At 36.7% G+C, this 26,643-nt stretch overlaps 1 pseudogene; it reads right to left on the bottom strand.

The window, feature by feature from the left end:
• LOC114025441 overlaps positions 1-24,685 on the bottom strand; it is a 56,138-nt pseudogene extending 31,453 nt beyond the window's left edge.
• Between the last annotated feature and the right edge of the window lie 1,958 nt (positions 24,686-26,643).

The raw sequence follows: 26,643 nt of genomic DNA, 5'->3' as shown, positions 1-26,643 counted from the left end.
ATAATACCTGGTACTTACATAGCATTTTAAAGTTTAAAAAAAAAACTTTACATATATTGTGTCATTTGAACCTCTGTGATGTTTAGTACTGATTATGCATTATTATGCAAATTTTACAGATGAGATAATTGAGGCTCCTAAAAGGCATTGAATTAAACCACAGTCACATAGTAATTAAACATCAGAAGCAGGATAGACTCTTGCCTCCATGTCCAATGTTCTATCCTTTATGTGATGATAGAGATTTAGTTGATTAATTCTATCTTTCAGATATAGTTTAATAATAAACTCCTTAAAAGTAGGGATTATTTAATTTATTATATTTTATCCCCAGTACCTACCACAGTATCTGGTACATAATAGGCATTTAATAATAATTTGATTTCTTATCAGCTGGTGCATAGAATGCAATGGTTTGCTTTTGATTGTTTCATGGGAGGGGGCAGTCTACCATTTAGACTATATGCTGCTGAGGCCCTCATTAGGAGATCCATGAGCACAAAACTTACGTATGCTGACATAAAATTTTCTCACTGAATACATTGTTCCTCAGGGACATAGAGGAACAGAAGATGCTGAAGGAAGGTGTGAATTTGACCTTGCTATTCTGCATATTGCCAATAGCAATATCCTTGCTCTTAAATTTCATTTTTTCTTAATTAGTTCAAGCTGCCTCTTAGTTTTGTCATCTCATGTTCAAGTACAAAATAAAAATTCATAGAATATAGTAACAGGAATCAAAAAGAAGAACAATTATACTTTGTTTCTTTCCTAGATGCTAGCAAGAAAAAAATGACATTCCTAAAAGTTTTGGGGAAGGCTGACATGGATAAGGGTTCTTTATTTTATTTTACCAATGGCTTGCAATGAAAATAATTAAATGCTATGTAATTTGTAACTATTGTATTTGAAGCAATATAACCTTTGCAATATTTTCCACCATGTTATATGTAAATACCTCTGAGCTTTTATAGCTATTATAGTACTTGAATGTAGGCAATGAACATTCTTTTTCTGCTATCTAGTACCCTCATGCCATCTACTCCAAGCAATGGTCTTCCCCTTTCTTTGATCTCCCTCTTGCTTCTAAGAGTAAAAAAAAAAAAAGTTTAAGCTTTTATTGAAAACTTCATTGGGTTTTAATGTCAAGTAAATTACATAGCACTCTTTTGTATTTCTCCTCTGTGAGTTATCCTGGAGAGTCAATGCGGTGTACTATGATGTTGGATTAAAGAGCTGGCCTAAAAGCCAGAATAAACTGGGTCCTAGTCCTATCTCTAACACATACTGGTTGGGAAACCATGGGTCTCATTTAACATATCTGTGATTAATTGCTAATAAAGTGATCGCTTGCATTGGTAAAGGAAGTTTCCTAAGCTAATGAAGCTATATTTCTAGTCATCCATCCTTCCATTTTCCGTATATGCCTTTAAAAATTTTTAGCAGACTTGTCTGTATATTCATGTCAGTCTCTTTAGATACTTCCTAATTTTTTCCTCATCAGAATCATTTCTGTTCATGTCATTAGAATTTTAATACAGAAAACATCCCATTCTTTCTGAGCCAAGTTCACCTGCGTAATCTTGGTCATGAGATCCTACCTATTTTTTTTCTAGAATTCTAAAATTAACTTTCCAAAATTTTAACAAATACATCCATGCTAAAACATTCCTTGCCTTCCCTCTCATGAAATAAGACAGGAAGGTTATTTGTTTCCAAAGATCCTATTAATTCTGCTTTTTTGGGCATTAACTTCAGATTAAATAGAATCATATGCAGAAGAGTGTCTCCCTCCATAGCTTTTTCCACCCTCCGAGGATGAAGTTATCATGTTTCTTCTTGCCCAGCTTGATCAGCTGATTATATATAGATCAACACTCATACGCATGAATAGTCAAACACGAATTGACATAATTGGACCATGCACTTCTCAGTACTTGACTGATATAACTGTCATAACTACCCATCTGTACAGACAAAGCTACATCACAGCCTCAAAGAGAGAAGCTTTAGACAGTTATAGAAAAGAGGGAATTTGTTTTTCTAGAAACTATTCTTCAGGAAACAGCAATGCAGTTTTTTATTCCCCAGCAATATAGTGGATTATCCATATGAGTAAAACAAACTTAAAATAACCCACTGTAGGCCAATTATATCAGGTTTTCATATTGTGACTTATGCATATATGCAGCTGTTAACACAAAATCTGCAAAATCATCCTCCTACTTTGACCTGTGATTTCATCAATGGAGGGAAACACTAAGGCATGTTGCCTGGAATGGAGGGTGGGTGGTAATATTAAATAATTTGCTTATTGTCATACAGCCAGTATACATTGGGGGAGGATTCATACCCAAGTCTTTTTTACCTCTCATGTAGTAGTAGTGAGGTTTAGAGATTTCAAGAAACATAGATAAAGCTTCATACTGTATTGCTGTATCTCTGGAATGTATTTATAACATGCCACTACTGATAGAAAAGTTATTCTTACACAAGAACTACAGAGTGCATGTGTTCTCCATTTCACTGTCTTCCCTAGCATTCTGTTCTCTCCAGCTGAATCTCATGACCTGATTACTACCAGAAACTGACTGGTTCTGGATGGCAGACAGGTGCTATTATGCTTTATACTATGTTTCTAATACATATAAGGAGGAAGCACAAACATGCAGCATTAATTTGAATATTTAAACCAAAGAAAAGATACCAAGGAGATCTCTACATCTTAGTATCTTTTCTTTGTTTTAAATATTCAAATTATCAATGTTGCTGATGCTAAAGGTGTACAGTTTTTTTGTCTTGATGCTTTCACAAATGTCACCATTAAAAGCAGCAACTTAAAATTACAAAATTATTAAGTAGAATGGATATTTACAAAGATTATTACATTATGGAATATTGAATTCTATATTGTTTTCGCTTTCCATGGGACAAAGCAAATATGAATGGAACAAGTTGATGAGAGCAGCATTCAGAATTTAACATACAGTCTTCTTTAAAAAAGAATCTTATTTGATAAGATATACTAAAAATCAAGCAATAGCAACTGAACAATTCTACATTATAATTCAATTGTCATGACATCAGGATTCCATAATCTAAAATGTATATGGTCATTTAATTTTGAGTTTCTGAATTCCAGAACTGAATTCTTTACTTGTTGTTGGGTTTTTTCCTCTTTCAGAAAACCACAAATAGTACATTTCTAAAGAATGAGCAAATATCTCATTAGATGGCTAGTGAGGTCACTTTAGAATATATAATCCTATGATTCCTATCTGTTTAATTCCTCTAAATCTGAACATTTATAACCTGCCCCATTCATTTTCTAGCACATACTAGCATTCCCATTTCTGTGTCAATATTTAGTCATAGCAAGCACAAAAACTTTCTGTGTTCAATATCAGCATCTGCTCAGGTTGCTATACCAATGTTAATATTTGCATTTCTTGACTTTCAAGTTTACATTTTCCATTTCAACACCTTAGTGCCTTAGGTGTTTTCATTTTGTTTTTATGTGCATCTACATATGTATATAATAATATATCATGTTCTGTGACTTAGCACGTCCTTCAAGCTCATGAATATATACTTCCTTCTTCCCCAAGTCAAGTGTTTTCAACTATGTGGCTACTGCAAATGTCTAGAAGAGCTGCATTTTTAAAAATAATATACAGCTCTTTTAAAACCTACTATGGAAGCAATAGGAAATATGCATTCCTTTGATAAATTCAGTTTATTTTATTTTTAGCAATTTCTGGTAAGCACACTGCATTTTAAGCAAATACCCATTACACTCAGTTCTTTCATTTACCAAACCAGTAAAGCCATTAATTTTATTATGCCTTTTTTATGATCCTAAACAATTAAAATCCTTTTTGGGTACTCCCTATAAGTGTATTCATGTTCATCCAGCACAAAAAGAAATGCTTATCTTTGTAAAAGTGCCAAATCACTGGCTTAAAACACATGAGTTTTACGATACATTGCCTCATTTTTCTTTCTTATGGTTTTAGGAGAATCCAACGTATCAATATTGTTCAACCATTTCTTAGAGGTTTCCTTGCCCTGCCAGGGATAATGAATTGCCCTTTTGGGTCAACTTCATTCTCACCCACAGTTTAGAATCCCCACAGGTCCAAGAATAATAAGAAAGAGAAAAATAGAACTTCTTTAATCCCTCTATATCACACAGAAATCTCAGTCCTGAGTTCAGGGATAACTAGGGCATTTCCTCTGTAAAAAGCATTCATTCACAGTGGCACATTGGGTCTTCCACAAGGAGAACAATGCACTCAAATGCATATTATTGCAAATCCCTACTTTACATTGAGGCTTGAGGCCCAAAAGTTCACTATAGCTGAGATACAATTTGCTTATGGGAGTAAGATATTGTACAAAAGAATTTCTATAGTCTTTTTTCAATATATTTTGAATACACATACATATATAATATGGAATTTCAATATTATGTATTATATGTGGTTGTATGTGTTACAAATATACAGTCGTAATTAATAAACCTTACCTACATGGCTATGACTAGGAATAAATGATCAGTATTTTGCCCCAGGGCACCAAAATTTAAAGGATGCTGACCATATATATACTTTCACATTCTGGAAATAAATGAACTTACCACATGTTTATCACAAATAATCTGTTCAAAGAGGAAGCTGTTATTTGACTTGCTTCTTTCATCCAGATATTATAACTTAAGTGACTTTTCCAAACTCCCCTTGACCCCATACTACAATAGAAGAGTGTGTTTCAAGGTCTCCACTTGTGTCTACTTATGTCTTAGTGGTCTATTTCTACCCTCTAGCTTTAAATTTATCTTTGATTTTAATTTTAATTTATCTTTAAATTTTAATTTAATGATGATTTTTGAAGCTTGTTGTCACATTTTTCATAGATACAGGATCCCAGTGACTCAGTCCCAGAAAGACCAGTTTTAATATCCATGAACTTTTTAGACAACCAAAGGGGATATTCAGATGAACCAAAATTTTTGTTTCGTTTCAGTTCACCGTTATCATACAAGGTCTATATACATATATATAGTTTATATGTATATAGGCTTTGTGTATATGATAATAATAAACTGAAATATATATATGCACAAAGTTTGTTTTGATGGAGGTGGAGGTTGTGGAGACACATTCATATGATATGCCAATTGGGTTGTCTACATTGATTAAGTTAACCAGGCAGCTAACAAGGTTCCACTTCATTTTATGCAATGTAAATATAACCTAGACCTTCATAATGCCCTCCTTGAACCTTCAAAAATCATTCTGACAACTAATCCTCCTTATTGAGAGTAATTTGTGCTACCTCAGCATCCAGGTACTTTTGCAGAATCTACCATACTTTCTCCAGCAACTCTTACTACTAAGCCCTTTAAGCTATCCATACATGGCACAAGAAATGTTTGTCCTCCACGAAGTGAGGATGCAGCACTAACATGCCTAGGTAGTCATCATGGGATGCAGTTGTCCATGCATATTTCTTAAGGCACTGTGGTACCACAAAAGAGCCCTGGAATGGGAGTCAGGGCAGTTGTGTTCTCATCTAGCATGGGGCAGTCAATATCTGAGGAAGTTGAGTCAAATCCCTTCAACTATAGGATGAGGACAATTAGTTTAGACGATCTCAAAGTTATGTCATTCTATGACTCTTTGAGGTAAAGGAGAAAGGGAAACTCGGAGAAAATGGCCTCTTAAGGTCACCAATATAGTCTATCAGAAGCCAATATCACAAAACCCAAGGATTTAGGAAATTTCTTTAGTAGTAGTAGTATGATTACACACAATGAATATCTACTGTCACTTAGTGGCAAATATCTACAATTTTTTTTCTCTACATTGCTAAGTTGTAGAAGGTTTTACAATCCATTGAAAATATTTATGATGCCATCCTGGACAACTCATCTTGGGCTCTTAATAGGGTTATCTCAGAGTCAGGAGTACTTACTGTAGTTATAAAGTTTTCCACCAAAATAAAATAATTTCTTTCCTGTAATGTTTACAAGTGTAAAACTTAAGACAAGAGAGTTCTATGTTTAAGCTAAATTACTCCTTAGTAAATAAGTGGTATCATCTTGAAGAAGGAATACCTTGGATGAAATGGCTCTTGCTAGCTTTGTCACTATGGGCAAATCTAAGATTGATCATCAGTACAATGAAGATGAGAGAGTATGGTATAGTGAAAAAAGAACTGGTTTTAGAATCTGCAAAACATTGGTTTAAGTCATACTTCTGATTTGTCCTGGTTGCTTGAACCATTGATCTGTTAGGGCCCCAGGCAAGCCTATAAGATGATTAATTGTAGAAAAGTAGATGATCTTCAATGGTTGAGAGAGTTTTCTCACTGGGAATTCCTGACTCCCAACCTCTTTCTCCTCCTCATCGTCATCACCATCACTTGATCTTCTCCAGTAGAAAGCTATTAGATAGAAAGCTATAACTGTGTGTGTTAAGACTTACTGGAATATTGAATCAAAGATGAGTGGGAAGAATAAATTTAAAACAATCAGCACTTTTGAAATACAAGTTTAATGTATAGTTTGGGAACAGTAAAATGTACAACAATGAATTTAAAAATTACCCAAATGAAAACTCACATACTATTACAGAAACAAAGGAAGCTATAGAAAATGTATTACTTCATCATCCAAAATGAGGAAGAGATTGATAGGTATTCTCAGAGTATTTGACAAATAGGTTAAAAGCTGATAGAAATATTTTTGGAACATAAATATATCAGTTTACAGGTCAGGACTGAAAATAGATGTACATGGGTGAATTTGTTGAATATAACCAGTGATAGGTTATGTCTAGATAGAACCTATGAAAGAGCTAATTACAGGGAGTGAAATCAAAAGTGTCTCCATGGATGACATCCAGATGAACTCAACCAATAAAATATTGACAAAGAAGTGCTAAACAAAAGCTAACTCATACAGATATGTTTCCAGAAATGGAGGGGGTTTTGATAGCATTACAAGACTTGATAGCATTATATATAATCACCATCAGCAATGACAGAAAGGTTTTCCTTAATAAAGATTTATTGTTCAGTAATTTTTCAGTTGTGTCAAACTTTTTATGACCCTATTTGGGGTTTTCTTGGCAGGGATACTGTAGTGGTTTTTTGTTTTTGTTTTTGTTTTTGTTTTTGTTTTTGGTTTTTTTTTTTTTTTACGCAATTGGCATTAAGTGACTTGCCCAGGGTCACACAGCTAGTAAGTGGCAAGTGTTTGATCTGAAGCCAGATTTGAACTTAGGTCCTCCTGACTTCAGGGCTGTTGCTCTATCCACTGTACCACCTAGCTGCCACCTGTAGTATTTTTTAAAATTAATTTATTTATTTTTAGTTTTCAACATTCACTTCCACAAGATTTTGAGTTCTGAATGTTCTCCTCATCTCTCCCTCCCCCCCATCCCAAGATGGCATGCATTCTGAATACTCCTTCCCCTGACCTGCCCTCCCTTCTGTCACCCCTTCTATCATCTTCTATCAACAGTTTTAAACATTTGTTTTTAAAACTTTGGGTTCCAAATTCTCTCCCTTCCTCCCTGCTGACCCACCCTCATTGAGGCAAGCAACTTGATACAGGTTATACATGTGTAGTCATGCAAAACACTTCCATAAGAGTCATGTTGTGAAAAACTAACTATATTTGCCTTCATCCTATCCCACCCCCAATTTATTCTGTTCTCTCCTTTGACCCCATCTTTCCTCAAAATTGTTTGCTTCCGATTACCCCTTACCCCAATCTTCCCTTCCTTCTATCATCCCCCTGCTCTCTTATCCCCTTCCCTCCATTTTCCTGTAGGGTAAGATATGTTTCTATACCCATTTGTGTGTGTATGTTACTCCCTCCTCAAGCCAAATCCAATGAGAGTAAGAGTTATTCATTACCTCTCGTCTTTCCCCACATCCCCTCCAAGGTAAAAGGTTTTTCTTCCCTCTTTTATGTGAGATAATTTACCCCATTCTACCTCTCCCTTTTTCCTTCTCCAAGTACAATTATCTCTCACCACTTAATTTTATTTTTTAGATATCATTCTTTCATATTCAACTCACCCTATGCCGTCTATCTATTTATATTCCTTCCAACTACCTTAATACTGAGAAAGGTTTCATGAGTTACAAATATCATTGCATGTAGGAATACAAACAGTTCAGTCTTAATAAGTCCCTTATGATTTCTCTTTCCTATTTACCTTTTCATGCTTCTCTTGAGTCTTGTATTTGAAAGTCAAATTTTCTATTCAGCTCTGGTCTTTTCATCAACAATAATTGAAAGTTCTCTATTTCACTGAATGACCATTTTTTCTCCTGAAGGATTATACTCAGTTTGGCTGGGTAGCTGATTCTTGGTTGTAATCCTAGCTCCTTTGACCTCTGGAATATCATATTCCAAGCCCTCTGATCCCTTAATATAGAAGCTGCTAAATCTTGTGTTATCCTGATTTTGTTTTCACAATACTTGAATTGTTTCTTTCTGGGTGCTTGCAATATTTTCTCCTTGACCTGGGGACTCTTGAATTTGACTACAATATTCCTAGGAGTTTTCCTTTGGGAATCTCTTTCAGGAGGTGATAGGTGGATTCTTTCAATTTCTATTTTACCCTCTGGTTCTAGAATATCAGGTCAGTTTTCCTTGATAATTTCTTGAAAGCTGATGTCTTGGCTCTTTTTTTGACCATGGCTTTCAGGTTGTCCAATAATTTTTAAATTCTCTCTCCTGGATCTATTTTCCAGATCAGTTGTTTTCCAATGAGATATTTCACATTGTCTTCTATTTTTTTCATTCTTTTGGTTTTGTTTTACAATGTCTTAATTTCTCATAGTTATTAGCATCCATTTGCTCCATTATAATTTTTAAGGAAGTATTTTCTTCAGTGAGCTTTTGGACTTCTTTTTCCATTTGGCCAATTCTGCTTTGGAAGGCATTACTTCTCCTCATTGGCTTTTTGAACCTCTCATCATTTGGGTTAGGCTAATTTCTAAAGTGTTATTTTCTTCAGTATTTTTTTTGGTCTCCTTTAGCAAGCTGTTGACTTGTTTTTCATGATTTTCTTGCATCACTCTCATTTCTCTTCCCAGTTTTTCCTCTACTTCTCTTACTTGCTTCTCAAAATCCTTTTTGAGCTCTTCCATGTCCTGGGATTGATTCATATTTTTCTTGGAGACTTTGGATGTAGGAACTTTGACTTTGTTGTCTTCTTCTGGTTTTATTTTTTGATCTTCTTTGTCACCAAATTAAGATTCTATGGTCTGACTTTTTTGTGGAGTTTGCTTAGGTTCTTTACCAATTACTTGACTATTAAATTCTTTGTTAAGCTAGAGGTCTGCTTCCAGTGTGGAGAATATACTGTCCCAAGCTTCAGGGGTTTTGTGTAGCTGTTTTCAGAGATTCTTCTAGATACCTATAAATTTTCAGTTTTTCCAAGGTGCTATGATCAAAGGAGAGGTGTTTACTTCTTTCCTAGCCTGTGCTCTGGTCTATGAGTGACCACAAGCACTCTTTTCTACCTTGGAACCTGGAAGGTAATTCCCTCTCCACCAACACCATGAGTTCCATTCCAGTGCTCCTCCTTGCCCCAGGATGGCCACCCAGGACTGCTACTCAGATCTAAGCATGGGAAAAGCAAGAGAATTCTGCCTCATCACCAGCAAAGGATCCCTGCAACCCTCCCTCTGATCAGCTGCTTGATCCCCCCTCAGTCTGTGGGCTGAGAGCTCCAGAAGCAACTGTCACCCCAGGTCTGTGCTGGGACTGGGGCACGACCAAGCTCCTTTCTCACCAAGGTCCAACAGACCTTTCCTACTGACCTTCTAAGTTGCCTTTGGTGTTTGTGGGTTGGTAAGTCTGGAAACCACCATAGTTCCCTGTGATTCAGTCCCCTGAGGCCTGCCCCAGGTTTGCTGGGGCCCATGTTGAACTGTGCTCCTCTCCCAGCTTGTCCAGGTTGTCTTGGGCTGGAAATTTGTTTCACTTTGTCTTTTTTTTGGATTCTGCTGCCCTATAATTTGTTTAGAGCCATTTTTATATGTATTTGGAGGGTGTTTGGGGAGAGCAAAAGCAAGTCACTGCTTTTACTCTGCCATCTTTGCTCTGCCCCGATACTATAGTGTTTTGCCATTTCTTCTCTAGCTCATTTTACAGATGAGGAAATTGAGGCAAACAGGGTTGCCCAGGTTGCCCGGGGTCACACAGCTAATTAATATCCTAGGCCAGATTTGAACTCGGAAGATGTTCCTGACTGCAGGCCTTCAACTCTATCCATTGTACCACCTAGCTGCCTTTAATAAGGATACTGTTTTCCTTAGGAAAGATTATTCTTACCAGAAGGCCTACAGTTGGGATTTAATTGATGTTACTATCATTTTGTATCTTTGCTTTCATAAGCTGTATGTACATTTATGCCCTTAGGAGGAGTGGACTTTGGAGTATTTAGATTTCCATCAGAATTTTTCTTCTCTCTACTCATTCAGTCATCAAATCTTCCATGCTCTTTCATTCCACGCAATTCTTGGTGAGGTTTGCTCATCAGTCCTCATATATGATCTATCCAATACACTTGAGGACTTTCTTTCTTGTTGTATTTATGATCTGCTGAGCATACCATTTGAATGGTCCATCATTTTATCTCTCACTGTTGCTCCTTGACCTGAAGCATTTTTTTCTGGTGTTTTTCCAACTTTGCAAGGACTAATCATCACTTGTTCCTACCCTTTGTGTATCATTCTGTTGCAATTTACATTAGATGTAATTTTAATTCAACTGAGAATGTGGTGTTATATGATTTACAATTACATAGTATCATCAATGATATTAATGCTAATGATGTGGACTTTTGAGAGAATGGTCAATTTGCAGTCATTAAATGCACAGAACAGTTTCAAAATTCCATCCATTCTGATCTCTTCCACCTATTCAATTGTAGTCCCTGATGATTGGCCCTTAGTAATCCCTGAACAATGTATATATACTGATTGACTAACTTGCTATCTATCTAGTTATATGTCATAATCTAGACAATATAAATTTTTATCGACTTTATTTTTCTGGTATGTATGGTTAGACCAGACTATTTTAGCCTTTTTGGATTTCACTGAAGAGGGCTTGCAATGTCATTATAACAAAATATTTTTTACAGTGTTAGGACAAAATAAGGACAACTTGGCTACACTGTGAATGTGAACATTGAGATAGGATTGGAATAATGAGCTTCAGGTGGTATGTTAGGAGAAAGAATTGTAGTGTTGGAAAAACAATAGAGAGACTTCTAATTCTGGTTCAGAGGGTTTTCAATAGGAAATTTATCAACTAAAGCAACGTATAAGTTGTATCTTCCCTGCTTGTTTACAGAATAGCACAATCTTAAGGATAGCTCTATCTTTGGAAAGGAAGTTAGACCTTATTTTTGGTAACTGAAGCAAAGGAAAAGAAAGGCTGAGGTGTTTTCTATCCATTGTTGGAATGGGGTGTTTGGTATTAAATAGGTCTCTACAAGGAGGAATAGAGGTGACTTAAATTTTGAAGTGTACACTGACATTGTCTTTGCATTGCACGCCAAGTAGCCAATAAAGTGGTTGTGAATGCTTATATCATGAAACATCAAACTTTTTCTGCATTTGCAAGGGCCAAGGACACAAGAGTCAGAGGAATGAAAGTGCTAACATTCATAACACCTTTAGTTTTACAAAGTCTTTTTTTTTCTTCCATGTAACATTCCTTAGTAAATGGTGCACACATTTTACAGATGACAAAATAAACTCTAAGAGAATGCATGGCTTGTCTAGGAGCACACATTCTCCTCCAGTAGAATATTTCCCCCAGGAAGGACTTGTCTTTCTTTGGTATATATATCCATAGAGCCCAGCACAGTTTGACACAGGGTAGGTGCTTAACAAATAATGCTTATTAGTGGTTTGATTGCACAGCTAGTGTCAGAGGTAGGCTTTCAACCCAGGTCTCTTGACTCCATGTCTAATTAGTAAAATGCTACTCATGAATAGTAATATTTAGAGTGATTCCAATAAACTAGGGAACCAAGTAAGTAATAAGCATTTATTAAGCATTTGCAATATGTCAGTCACTGATCTAAATATAGTAGTTATTTTTTTTAAATTAAAATAATCCCTAACCTCAAGAGGCTTACCTTCTAATGGGTGAGAAAATGTTTGCAGAAATAGGAATAAGCAAGATAAAAACAAAGTAGATGAAAAATAACTTAGAAGGGAAGACACAAGCAGCGTGGAGGCCAGAAAAAGTCAGATAGAGAGAATTTACCTTTTGCTAGGGATCTTAATAGCCAGGAGGATAGAGTGCTAGTATTGGAGTCAGGAAAATGAGTTCAAATCCTGTGTGACCCCAGGCAAGTTCCTTAAACTCTGACTCAGTTTCCTCAACTGTAAACATGGAGAAAATAATAACACTTCCTTCCCAGGGATAATGTGAGGATCAAATGAAATAATATTTGTAAAATATCTAGCACAGGACCTGGAACATTTTTGTTGTTTCATCATTTTAGTTGCATCCTACTCTTCATGATCCCATTTGCAGTTTTGTTGGCAAAGATATTAGAGTGATTTGCCATTTCCTTCTCCAGTTCATTGTATAGATGAAGAAACTAAGGCAAACAGGGTTAAATGACTTGCCCATGGTCACACAGCTAATAATCTGAGGCCAGATTTGAACTTAGGAAGATGTTTTCCTGACTCCAGGTCCAGCATGCTATCCACTAGCTGTCTACCTAGCTGTCTACTTGGCACATAAAAGGTGCTATTTAAATGAGTATTATTGTTTGAACTTTACATAAGGGGTCTTCTGTAACACTGGCAAATGTGTAGATGGACATATATACATATATATATATACACATATATATAGTATGTATGTATATATGTATGTATTTCTGTTTAATACCTTGTCTGATGTAAATACTTAATGACATAATGGACAAAGTTATCTTCACAGTAGTATCTGTGTTATGGAAATTTATATGCTTATGAAATGTGCACAACTTTTCTGAGGATAGCTTTTAAGGATACATTCTTTTCTCTGTCAAGTCAAAAGCTTTCTTAAAATTAATAAACCATATCCACATTAAGATCTTATATTGTCTAGGCCTCTCCATCTGTTGTATAACTTTGAAGATGTGGTTTGCTATAAAAAAAATCTACAAAAGTCTTCTTATTTCTTTCTTATGTTTTCATCAATGGTAGCTATAATATACAAAGACTATTCTCAGAAATATTTAATAGAGATAAGAAAGTTTCATAGATCTAAAATTGAAAAGCAATTTAACACATATCCAGTCCAATCTCTTTATTGTATTAATGAGAAAAGTGTGGCCCAGAGAGATTAACTGATTTGACCAAGGTCATATGCATAATTAAGTAAAAGAACTTTTTTTTTTTAACCAGGTTCATTTACACACCATGGTTGCCTCTTTACGCTGAAGTTATTAATTATTAAAGTATAATGTGAACTATTTTAAAGGATTTTGTTAATTTCTTTATAAAAAAGATCAATTTCTAATTTCTTGATATGGCCATTCCACAAAAGTAGTCTGCTAATGTTCATTTTGAATACTTAAAGGAAATATGAGCAAATAACCTACGAGAAGAAATTTCTTATTGCTCTCACTTGCTTTACACTCCATGAACTTTTTTTGTTTCTCCTAAGAGAAACTGTAAGCCAACCTTCCATTCTCCATTGACTTCATCACATTTCCTGAATTTATTTAGAGTAAAAATGTCAATGTTGCTGTAGTTCATTGCCTCTTAAGAGTTTGTCAATTAGGAGTTCCATCAATTAAATTAATGTTTGTGGTTGCTTTAAAAACAGTGCTTAGCATCATTTTCCATTACTGTCCCTCAGTCACTTTTGTCACTTTCAAGTATTGCTTTCAGGAGGCAGTTACGCAGCTCAGTAGATTGAGCTCTGGCCTTGGTGTCAGGAGAACCTGAGTTCAAATCTAGCCTCAGACACTTGAAACTTACTAGCTGTGTGACCCTGGGCAAGTCACTTAACCCCCATTGCCTCATCAAAAAAAGAAAAAAAGAGTATTGCTTTCAGAATACTTTCAGAAAGGATGAGACAGAAGAACTGGGAAAAACAAGGAAGAGGGGGAGAGAAGAGGAAGAGGAAGAGGGTTTCTGTTTTGCTAGAACTTAGATAAATGCTAGAACCTAAGTCATTTGACTCTGTGCAGCTAGGTGGCACAGTGGATAGAGTGCCCAGAACAGAGGCATGAAGACTCCTCTTCCTGAGTTCAAATCCAGTCACAGGCACTTCAAGCTGTGATGCTGGGCAAGTCACTTCACCCTGTTTGCCTCAGTTTCTTCATTTGTAAAATAAGCTGGAAAAGGAAATGCCAAACTACTCCAGTATCTTTGTCAAAAAAAATCCCAAATGGGGTTACGAAGAGTCAGATACAACTGAAGACCAGCTAAACAACAACAGTCTTTGACTCTAAATACAGTGTTCTTTCTACTTTGATGGGAAAAAAATGATTAAATGTGAGATGAGGGAGACATTTTTAATCTTAGCGACTAGAAGGACAGCCGTTTAGTCAATAAACATTTATTAAGCATTTGCTATTTGTACTTACATCTAGCTACACTGTGCTTAAGGTTGTGGATACAAAACTAAAGCATCCCTTGACCTTAAGGAGATTGCATGTAAATAGATATAGACATATATGACACATTTCAAACAGATGGAAGGTGTAAGGTAGATGAATGGTGGAAAAATGGGGAATTTGGGAGGAAAGACTGGTGGCATTAGGGGTGGCAATCATAAAATAATCTTGAACTGCTGAGATCATGTGCCGCTTTTTTCATCTAAGTTGAGATATCCATTCAGCAGCTGGAAATTTAGAACTGGAATCCAGGGAAGAGGTTGAAGCCTGATATATACATATACACACATATTCATAGACACACACACACACACAGACACACACACATATGTATTTACATATGTACACATACACAAAAATTCTCTTTTTATATATTTGTGAGTCATGCACATAAAAATAGATAAGATCATAACATAATGAGTAGGATGATAGAGAGAACAGGACCAGGGAACCTAGGATAGAGTTTTAGGTAACATCTATACTTAGGAAGCAAAAGGAGATAACAAACCAGTGAAGAAAACAACCACTGTTACTGTTAAAACAAAGTCCAGCATCAGAGGGTGACCAACTATGTCAAATGATGAGGAAAATTCAAGGACAATGGAAATAAAAGGTAATTTAATTTAACATTTCAGAAATTATTCATAACCTGGGATCATGTCAAAAGCCAGGTTGCACTGCATGGAGGAGTATGAGGTTTGTGGTGAAGTGGGGTTAGTGGTTCTTTCTAAGCATTTCATAGAGACAATAGCTTATGGAGATGGCTGGATCAATGGAAGGTTTCCTGAGCACAGGGGAGACAAAAGTATGTTTGTATATAGTGGGAGGAAGTCAGTGAATAAGAAGCTATCGGGAAGAGTGAGCAGCAAACTCACCAAAATGAGATGGGATGAGATCAAGAGCAAAAAAAAAAAAAAAAAAAAAAGCAATCTCAGTCCTTAAAATGGAGTCAATGAGGAGATGGATGAAGACAGAGAGGATTTGAAGTGTGGAGATAATAATAAGCATTTAAGGATTACAAGGGAAGGAGAAGAAGAGAATAAGCTTGATTTGAACTCATCATTTTGACTTATGGGCCACATGACTGTCCACTGGGCCATCTTGCTTCCTGGGTTGAGGGGCCTCCTGGTAGACTCCTTCAATCTTCTCAAGAAAGAAGGAGGCAGTTATTTTTGAGAGGGAGATGAGGATGAGACTGGAGCTGGAAACCTGAAAAGAGACCCTCTGTGGTGAGATCACTTACTACTTGCAAGACCAGGCATGCTAACCTCCCTGGGTCTGAATTTACCTCTTCATCTGTAAAATGAAGGGGTTGGACCAGATGGCCACTGAAGACACTGCCAGCTCTAAATTATTTATGACCTTGTTGCTGTTCTGTCATTTCAGTTGTGGCCAACTCTTCATGACCCCATTTAGGGTTTCCTTGGTAAAGATACTGGAGTGGTTTGCCATTTCCTTCTCCAGTTCATTCTACAGATGAGGAAACTGAGGCTAACAGAGTTAAGTGACTTGCCCAGGGTCATACAGTCAGTAAATGTCTGAGGCAGATCTGAATTTAAGTATTCCTGACTCTACCTGGTGCTCTATCCACTGAGCAACCTCACTTGCTCTTTAATGATTTAGTCTTATTTATTTCCAGAAACATTATTCTCCCCACCAACAACCTCAAGATGTTATTGTCCACTTTCCTTTTACAGATGAAGAACTATTAAGTTGAAGCAGTCCTCTATATGCTCAGCATCTTAATTAGTCAGACACAATCCTTAAATTGAGATTAATCATATCTCCATCTCCCTCGGTCACAGAGAACAGAACTAGGTCCAATTCAACATAATTCAAAGCAATGGAATGATTTTAGACAGTTATTAAAATAATAAATAAAATAAAATTTAAAATAGAAAAGAGTTAGAACACACACAATATTGCTTTAAGGTTTGCAAAGTTCTTTAATTATATTATTGTCTTTGATCCTCCCCAAAATCCTACTAAGCAGATTATATTATCCCCACTTTCCAAATAAGTAGTCTGAGACAAAGAGAGGTTAAGTGATTTGCTCAGTGTTCCATGGCTAGCATATAAATCCAGCACTTTATCCACTGGGCTATCTAATTTCCTCCAATTCAACAAACATTTATTAAGCCTTTGCTGTTTGCCAATCCAAAAGATTCAAAGTTCAGTAGACACTCCTTGCCCATAAGGGTATTTCAGTTATATTTACGGTGATTAATTATGGGTGCAAGAATTAAATGCCTAATATTGCATAGGTGCATTTGAGATCTGCAAAACTAAGCATCCATGAAGCAAGAACAGGAAGGTGACTAGAAGTGGTTGGTGGTACAGGGGCCAGGGAATAGGGCCTGGAGTCAGGATGATCTGGGTTCAGATCCTACCTCAGACACTTTCTAGATATGAGACCTGGTGCAAGTCATTTCACCTCGGTCTCCTCACCCATAAAATAAGGATAATAATAGTACCTACACTGCAGGGTAGTCGTGAGGACCAAATGAGATATTTGTAAAAGAAAAGTTTTCTTAACACAGTGTCTGGCACATAGTAGGAGATATATAAATGCTTGTTTTCTTCCTTGAATGGACAAAGGGGACACAATGGAACAGGTCACATTTGATCATTTCTTTTGGATATTTTTTTGCCCCTAATGTTTTTTTTTTCTTTATGACATTTGTCTGTGCATATTAATCAGGTTTCATCCTTTCTAATTTTGATTTCAAGATCCCCTTTCAATTTTTATTTGATTTCATGTCAACAACATAGCTATAGAATTTTCCATTGTCAAGTTAGGGACGTTAGGGAGCACTTTCTTTTTCAGCACTGATTACTGACTGCCCATTACGTAGACCCTGGCCCTCATTACACACTTTTCCTCATCCTTCCTTTTTTAATGAAGACCTCATGCCCAGTCAATATGACCTAAAAGTCAGCAATTGTGCAGGTTTTTCTTTGCTACCACCTAATGGTCTTCAGGCAACCCACGTTAGCTTTCTTTATGATACTCATGGCAATGCTAATAAAATGCTTAACAACGATCAAGCCAGATGGGGAATTATTTAGCCCAGCTGTGAAATAGTTTATATCATCAGGATTTTTTTTTCTTAAGACATAGTTGCATGGCCTAATGTAAACCAAATCATCAGGGACACTACAGGATTTGATAAGCCAACCATTAGTCATTAAATTGCTATTTATTATTGAGATGGGTAAGCAAACTATGGTAGCTTAATTTATCAACATATGATTCTTTTCCTTCATATGTAATTCAATTTTTTTGAAACTTTTTTTTCTTTTTTTAAGGCAATTGGGGTTAAGTGACTTGCCCAGGGTCACACAGCTACTAAGTGTCAAGTGTTTGGTCTGAGGCCGGATTTGAACTCAGGACCTCCTGACTTCAGGGCTGGTGCTCTCTTCTCTGTGCCACCTAGCTGCCCCTAAGATTGTTTTGTTTGTTTGTTTGTTTGTTTTTGTTAGGCAATGGGGTTAAGTGACTTGCCCAGGGTCACACAGCTAGTAAGTGTTATGTGTCTGAGGCTGAATTTGAACTCAGGTCTTCCTGACTCCAAGGTCAGAGCTCTATCCACTGTGCCACCTAGCTGCCTTCATATGTAATTCTTGAAGAATTGCATGATAGGATAATAGCATCACAGTTAAGAATGACACTTCCTTTTGTTGGATAAAGAAGCTAATGCTTGATTTTCTGTTTCTCTAGCCAAAATAGTTATGATTTCAACTGGTTCAGGTTTTGGTTAAACCACTTTTTTTGTTTGTGATTTTTTCCCCTTCATTATCACTATCATATTGTTAGACTTTTGACTTAATATTTCATTATTTCAAAGGTCAACTTTAAATTTAAGTTTTGGGGTATAGGTTACAAGTTGTATGAAATTTGTATGTTGCAACTTATAGTCCTAAGAGGACTATAACAGGCTATTGTTAATATATGTACTTTTTGTACTGGTATAGATATTTTAAAACTACAAAAAAGCCTGGTTGTTTGGCAGATTGCCTTCCTACATCTTCTCCCATTCTAAAGTATTGTAGAGCATCTGTTATGAATATATTTGAGAAGGCAAATAGTCTTCATGACACCCCAGGGAGGGAAGGTAGAGAGCTGAGAACTATTTGCTCAAGAGAAGACATCCATATACATACAATCAGAGGCCCATTTAATCTACACCATCTAGCCTTCCTGAATAAAATTACAGAAATGAGGTTGGATACAAAACTGTCAATAGTTACCTGAGCTTTTGCTCCTGGAAAAAGGCTTCTGAAGGCTAAGGCAAACTGAGATTCAAGGCTTTCCTAAATAGCAGAGAAAGAGGCTATATGTGCCAGTATGAAAATGAATGCAAGGTTCTGTCTCCTTATCCCAATTTTATGTAACTCCTTCTCTTGAAACCTATTACCTGTTGAATCAATGGCTAATTGGGTCTGTTACTATATTTATGACAGATTAATAGATTTGTTTGGTCAGGACTTCTGATTTCAGTAATTCAAGGATGTCCCTGTGAGGAACCTTCCTCTATCAATTCAACCCTAGTGTTGTTATACAACTTAAGGCACTGGGCACTGAGTAGTGACTTGCTGATGGTGATACAGTGAGGATTTATCAGCTGGAACACTTGACCTCAGGTCTTCTGACTCAAATCAGCTTTCTACACACTATGTCATGCTACTTTTCATGAATAATTAAGAGGTTATAATGAATTTATGTTTTACTCTTCCTAGCGGTATCATTTCATTTTAATAGGAACATTTAAATCTTTAACCCAAAGGAGTGATAGATGGAGACTTTTCTGGGATTATAGATTTAGAGCTTGAATAGACATGTAAGATCATCTAATTGAACCCCCTCATTCTACTTTTGAGGAAATTGAGCTCCAAGGAGTTTAAGTGACTTGCCCAAGGTTAAACAAGTAACAAGTGGCAGAGTTTGTATTTCAACCCAGGTTCTCTGACTCAAAATCCAGGGTATCTTCCATGGCACCATGCTGCCTCTCTTTAGGACCATGCAGAAATTGTTTCTGCATGGGAAGAAAGAGGGAGGTACTTCAGAATCCCTACCAAACCAGCAAATTAGCAGTTACCTACTCTGACTCCTTATAAAGGAGAGCTCCTGAGGACTATCCTGTCTCTCATGGCCTTATGGACAATGTTCCATTATTCTGAGGCTAATATAAGTTTTCTGCATGGTTTTCTTCATGCAACCTTGGAAGGTCATGAGATGTTATGGCCTACCTATATCCTATGCTATGCTGTTGTACAGTTTTTAAGCACCAAAACCTTGGTAATGGAATGGGAGCTCTTCTGGGGAGGTTTTTGAAAGACCATATTAAATTTGAAATGTTATATGATATGATGTCACAGGATTTGAGGAATGTCTTCTTAGGGCCACTGTGACTTAACCTGGAATCAGTGCACAGGTAACATTAAGCATGAAACAAAACACACTATAATTAAAAGTTAAAATGTGGGTTGAAGTCTGACAGAAAATAATTGCAGGGTTATTGCAAATGTAGTTAAGCTCTTGTGGGTAAAATTTCAAAGCAGTGTAAGGGGATTTAGCTGCCCAGCTCCCATAAATGCTTTGAAAATTTACTCCTTGGTGTAATTTTCTAACATTCAATAAATAAAAACATTGAAGTTTATAGCTTCCTTTTTTTTTGTTTCATTGCAGCCAGCTTTTTCAGCTGATGGGAATTAATTTATAGCAGAAACACTCAATCCTCAACACTTCTTGGTATGCCCTGCAGAGTGCTTTGATGTTAGGATCTCAACTTTTCAATGCTTTGGGCTCCTCTTTGGCTGGAACTTGCATTTTTTTTGTTTGAAAGAAATATTCATTGGTTTAATTTTAAATACAACTTGGAAAATCATGTTATCAGTGTAAGCCCTAAGGATAAAAATCCCCTGATTTTTAGCTTCCAGATTAAGAACAATCATATCTTAATACAGACAGCAGTGCTTGAAGATATTGTCACAATCCACCTGCTAAGCTTCTCAAAGATAACTTTGTAGGCCTTGTTACCTTTAATCTTCCTATCATCTAACTAGATAGTTGTTATCGTGCATTAATTACTCTCTCTTTCTGCCTAGATCCCAATATTCTAATTCTCTAATAGATCAGATCTGTGATCTTACTGAAGTAGGCATGCCCTCCCATAATGTAGATGACAACTAATTCATCCATGCCTAACTAATCTGTGTGACTCTTAGTCATATAGTCCAATTAATCCATGCCAGGGAGTCCAAACAATGTAATGGTGGCCAATTGCAAAGTCTCTTGACATTGTGGGTATACTAATGGTGTATGAGTAGTCCATTAAGTATTTTTCATTCTTTCCATATGATTGACTAATTTTTGTTTATAATTTTAATTCCCAGTAATTTATTTTTTCTAATGTTATCCTTTATAAAACCTCTCCAATGTAATTCTGCATTTGTATTTGTTGTATGCAACCTATGAGACCAATGCTGCCGCATGAGTATCAAATTTCCTGTCTAGTCCATTTTTTCATTTCTAGAAAATAATAATGGTGCTTGGATCCCCAACTTGGATCCAAAATTAACTCACAGACAATATTCTCTATTGTAGTAATTATGTGTGTAGAGTGTTATACGTGTGATTGCATGTATATGCGTGAGTGTGTGTGTGTCCCCAGTGCTTCTAACAGGAGGGCCTAATACTACTTACATTTCTTCAATTTGGTCTTTGTGACAGTTTATTTATAGATAAACAAGGTCACATCTGCCCCGAAGACCCAACCAGCAGGTCTAGTTGACTCTAGCTATTTCTCAGCTGTCTATTGATTTTTGCATTGCTTCTGGCATGCTTTCAGCAAATCACTCTAGTTCCTTGCTTGGCTACCCTTTGACCCATTCAATGTAACATGGTTCTTTGGGACTAGACTCACTTGCCCTTCCCGCTAAGCCAAGTTGCATTTCTACAGTTGTCTCATGGACTGAACCCTTCAGGAGTGTGCAAAGATGTGTGATGGAAGATTCCATTAGATTAATTCACCAAATCTCCTTAGGATGGGCCTTTAAGTGCTAGTATCAGTATTTGTGGATCCTTGCTACTCTCTGAGTCAAGCAGATGGAGGCCACTGAAGAACATATCTTTCAAGCTCAATTTCAAACTGCTGTATGCATTGTACATAGCTACTAAGCCTCTTAACCAAAATTTCCCTAAATTACTATTATCTGTCCTAATGTAGTGTATCAAGTCCTGAATTTGAAGGCAGAAGATCGAGGGTTGAATTCCAGCTCTCTCCCTTTCTGGGCATGTGAATTTGGGCAAGCTAGTTAACCTTTTTCAGCCTCTTCTTTATGATCAAGGTAGGACTTCAACTACTTTGCCTCATGAGGTTTTGATGAAGAATATGCTTTGAAAATTATGTAGTATAGTATTATGATTGCTAATAATTATGATAATAAATGCATACACAGCACTACACAGTTGACAGAATCCTTTTCATACAAATCTCATTTGATTCTTATTAAAACCTGCCAGATTAAATATTGCAAGAATCCATTTTGCTGATGAGGAAGAGTATGCTCAGAGATGTTAAGCAATTTGCCCAGGATGTCACAGCTGGAAAGAATTAACCTTTACTCCCCTTACTCATGCTTGACTGGCCTTTCTTGAAACAACCTGCCAAATCATCTATCCAAGTTCTTAACAAGTCCAATTCTAAGCATCCAGGATCAAAACCTAGAAGGTAATACTATCTATCAGCATTGACTTCAAGAAGAGGCCTGAACTTCTTTGGCCCCACCCTTGTGCAAAGTATTCCCAAAATTAGTCTCCAAAAGCTAGGAACATTCATATTCACCTAGTCAATTCAATACAATTCAGTAGTCACTTTAACTGCTTAGAATCTGCTGGGGATTTTATGTATGTATGTATATATGTATGCAGGTATGCATACGTGTATGTATGTGTATATTCATCTATCTTTTTTAAAGAAAATTTAACAGATCTATGATTTCATTGACTTAAGAAGCTCTTAATAAAGAAACTCTGACTATCAATCAATGCAGATTGGCAACTACCATCCTTTTATAGACTAAGAAAGTTGCCTGAGGCCCTGAAGCTAAAGGACTTGTCCAGAGTCACATGGTCAGGATGTGTTCTTTGTTAAGTAGGGATTATTCCATTCTTTAAACTAGTATCCAAAGTGCCTAGCACAGTGTTTGGCACATAGTAGATGCTAATAAATGTTTATTGAGTGATTGAGGTAAAAACTGGGGACTTGAACCCTATTCTTTTCTACCTCTCAGGATGGTTCTCTATTGACTATGCACCTTACCTTTCCATTTTGGGGATGGAAAGATACAATAAGATAGAGACTCTTTCTTCAAGGAGGTGACATCATAATAGGGAGATGACATATATGTAAATAATTGATAGAAGACAGAATGTGATAAATGCACGGAGAGATCCAGGGAAAATGCTATGAGCAATTTGAAACAAGAGAAATGAATCTTACATGGGTTTAATTCAGGTTTCATGGAGGAGGTGGCCCCTAGGTAGGGCCTTGAGGGAAGGGAGGAATTTTTACAAGCTGGGTTGTGGTGAGGAAGAGGAGTCCATTCATTTGAGAAATATTTAATGAGAATCTACTGTATCCAGGTGTCCCAAAAGTCTTAGTGAAGTTTTCAGCTATTAAAGTTAAAGGAGATACAAAGAAGAGGAAGAACTCAGGGGACATGACATATTTTCAGGACACTGAGAGAACAATCTTCCCTGAGTCAATGTTCCTGTGACCTCTTGTCATTGAACTTGCCCCACTATTTGATTTTGAACAAAGAGAAAATTTGGAGCTCAGACTTTTCTAATTTATCCAGTAAGTGAATATGAAAAGAGGACAATGTCTCAGTCTCTAATCTTGAAAGGTAATTCAGCTGTTCAGTAGCTTCCTCAGCTTTGATTTTCCTGTCACACTGCTCTGCTAGCCTTCCAGCCATTCTTCTAAAAAAAGGCGCACTCACTTGCTTAATGTAGGCTGTCATCTCTTTATCAAATGATGCTTCAATGAAGGGAGCCCCGCCAAGTTTGCAGAACAGAGTTACAGCTTTTAGGCCTGTGCCATTGAAGTACAAGTACCTAGATGCAGAGCAAAATAGAAGACCACTACTGTCTTTTACCCTCTCTGCAACGCTCAGAATAGCCTCTTTTCCTTTACATCATATATGCCTTGTGCATTCTGATGGGACTTTTAACAACAGTTAGAGTGAGATGTCTAACTAGAGTAGCCTGAACTTTTCCTTAAGAGGTGCAAATAGCAAATCAGGGAAAATGATCATAAATGGGTATAATTCATCAGACCTACTTACATGAAAGAAGAAGTATGGGAAAGTGAAAAAGAGCTCTGAATTGGGAGTCAGATGATATATGCTTCAATTTTGGCTCTGACACCATCTCCAGGGAAGTTATACAGCCTTTCTGGGTCTCTGTTTCTTCATCTGTAAAAGGAAAAAGATGAGGGGAGTAGATTTTATAACTTTTCAATCTCTTACAGCTTTAAGTTTAGGATCCAAAGCTAAATTGCTACTTCCTGTTTGTATCATATTAGAGAAATGATTAGGGCAGCTAGATAGTGAAGAGGATAGAGCACCAGGCCTGGAGTCAGGAAGAGCTGAGTTCAAATCTGACCTCAGACATTTACTAGATGTGTGACTCTAGGCAAGTCATTTAACCCTATTTGCCTTGGTTTCCTCATCTGTAAAATAATCTGGAGAAGAAAACAACAAACTACTCCAATATCTTTGCCAAGAAAGCCCTAAAAGAGGTCATGAAGAGTTGGATGCAATTGAAAAGACATGAAGCAACAACAGAGAAATGACTCCTTTTTTTGAGCATCATCCTGTCTGCATAACCTGTGGCCTGCTGGCTCCCCGCAGGCACACCAAAGGATTTCGGGTGGCCTGAAAAATATGCAAAGGATGTTTTCCTCTACATTTTTCACAGGAGATAAGCAGCCCATGGGCTTCAGGTTGTGCATGCCTGCTGTATGCATCCAATGGGGAAAATCCCCAATAGGAATATGAGAGTATGTAAAAGGTGCAGTTAATCAGTTACCTATTATGGTATCTCAAAAGGATACTGCCAATATGACCTTTCACCTGAGAATTTCCAAAAGGCTTTCAGGGAATATTGTAGATGGCACACACCTTTGTCCACATTCTCCCTTGACCTTCTTTGCTTTCTTCCTGGGCCATCATCTTCCCAGTCTAGCCAGAGACTTCGCTGCCATGTGCATACATCATCTACCACACCCCTCAATAATCTACCCCCTCCATTTCTGAAACCATGAAAATGAATTTTGCCATTGTAAGGTTGTGTCAAACAAACTCTTCCCTATTGCTCCACTCACTAACACTATAGCTTTAAGAAGCAAAGTACTCCTCCCTGCTCGCCAATCCCCACTATAAGTCATTTCCCACTATTTGAATGTTAGATCCTTGAAGGCTAGGACTATATTTGTTTTTGTATTTTTAACCCCAATACTTAGCATGGTCATTTGCAATGTGAAATAATTGATGGGGTTTTAAAAAGCACTTTAATGTATTAATCATTCACTTTCCACTTTTTTTTTCCAAAGTATGGATTGTAATTGGTGGTAACAGGTGTAGCCCATAGGATTAAGATTCTTGTCTTGTCCCATATTTCACCAACTTTTCTCACCAAAAGGAATGATTATCCTATATCTTTTTTTTCTTTTTTAAATATTTTTTTCTTTTTTTTCCTTTTTATTGGTGAGGCAATTGGGGTTAAGTGACTTGCTCAGGGTCACACAGTTAGTAAGTGTCAAGTGTCTGGTCTGAGGCTGGATTTGAACTCAGGTCCTCCTGACTGCAAGCCCTAGCTTATATCTTTTCAGGAGGAATATATGTGTACATAACAGTGTGATATATATCACCTATATTTCTTGGCTCCATCATCAGCTATTAGCCTCAACAAGGCCATTGTGTTATGATATTCAAAAATGAGCTCCCATTCTCAAATCTGTTAGTCCTTCTATACTCTGCATGCTTTGAAATGTCCACAATAACCAGATATTCTTAGACACATATCCCCTGTTATGTGTACCTAGAGAATAAAGCTAGAAGGCCTATAATGGGCAAATACCCTGAGTGTTATAATTCTAATGGTGAAAGGAATCAATGCTGTTTGATTCTGGTTTTGTTTTCCTCTTTGGAAAAGAAAGGGAAATGAGAGTCTGTAGACACATTATTGATGGTTAATGGTACCTTCACCTTCTAATTCTGGACCTGACTTTTCTAACTTGTCCTATACAAACCATATCCCCTAACAACAGACAATATTCCCAGTCTTCAACCATCATAACCCATAGAAAGACAAAGAATGAATCATCATAGGGACAATTAGGTGGCACAATGGATACAGCACCAGCCCTGGAGTCAGGAGGACCAGAATTTAAATCCAGCCTCAAATACTTACTAGCTATGTGACCCTGGGCAAATCACAACCCCAGTTGCCTCAGGAAAAAAAAAAAGAATGAATCATTATATGGTTACTGATGACAAAGACATTTGAAGACCTAGAGAATCAGCAGAGGGTAAGAGATTTAATGTATACTCTATCTTCATATTGTCAACCTACATATATCATTAAACAAGCAACAAATATCTATTTTATCTCTATAATGTGCAAAACACTCTTCTAAAATGCTGGAATAATTTTGGTCTAAATTTATGATGTCATTTGTGTTAAGAAAATATTTTATCCATACTCCAGGTGAGAAAATTCCTTTCTCCAAAGCAGAATAACATTATTCCATAACTTAGAGACTGAGGTAGTTGCTTGGGCCGCTTAGAGGTTAAGTGACTTTCCCAGGGTCACAAAGCGAGTAGCTGTCAGAGGAGAGACTTCAATACCAGTTAGATTCTAAACTAGAACAATGTCAGAAATTTCTAAGCTAGGTTCTTTTTTTTTTTA

This window comes from Vombatus ursinus, unplaced genomic scaffold, assembly GCF_900497805.2.
Source record: "Vombatus ursinus unplaced genomic scaffold, bare-nosed wombat genome assembly UNPS02014830.1, whole genome shotgun sequence".
NCBI lineage: Eukaryota > Metazoa > Chordata > Mammalia > Diprotodontia > Vombatidae > Vombatus > Vombatus ursinus.
The sequence above is the reverse complement of the archived record's forward strand: the minus strand, read 5'-3'. Positions and strand labels throughout refer to the sequence as shown.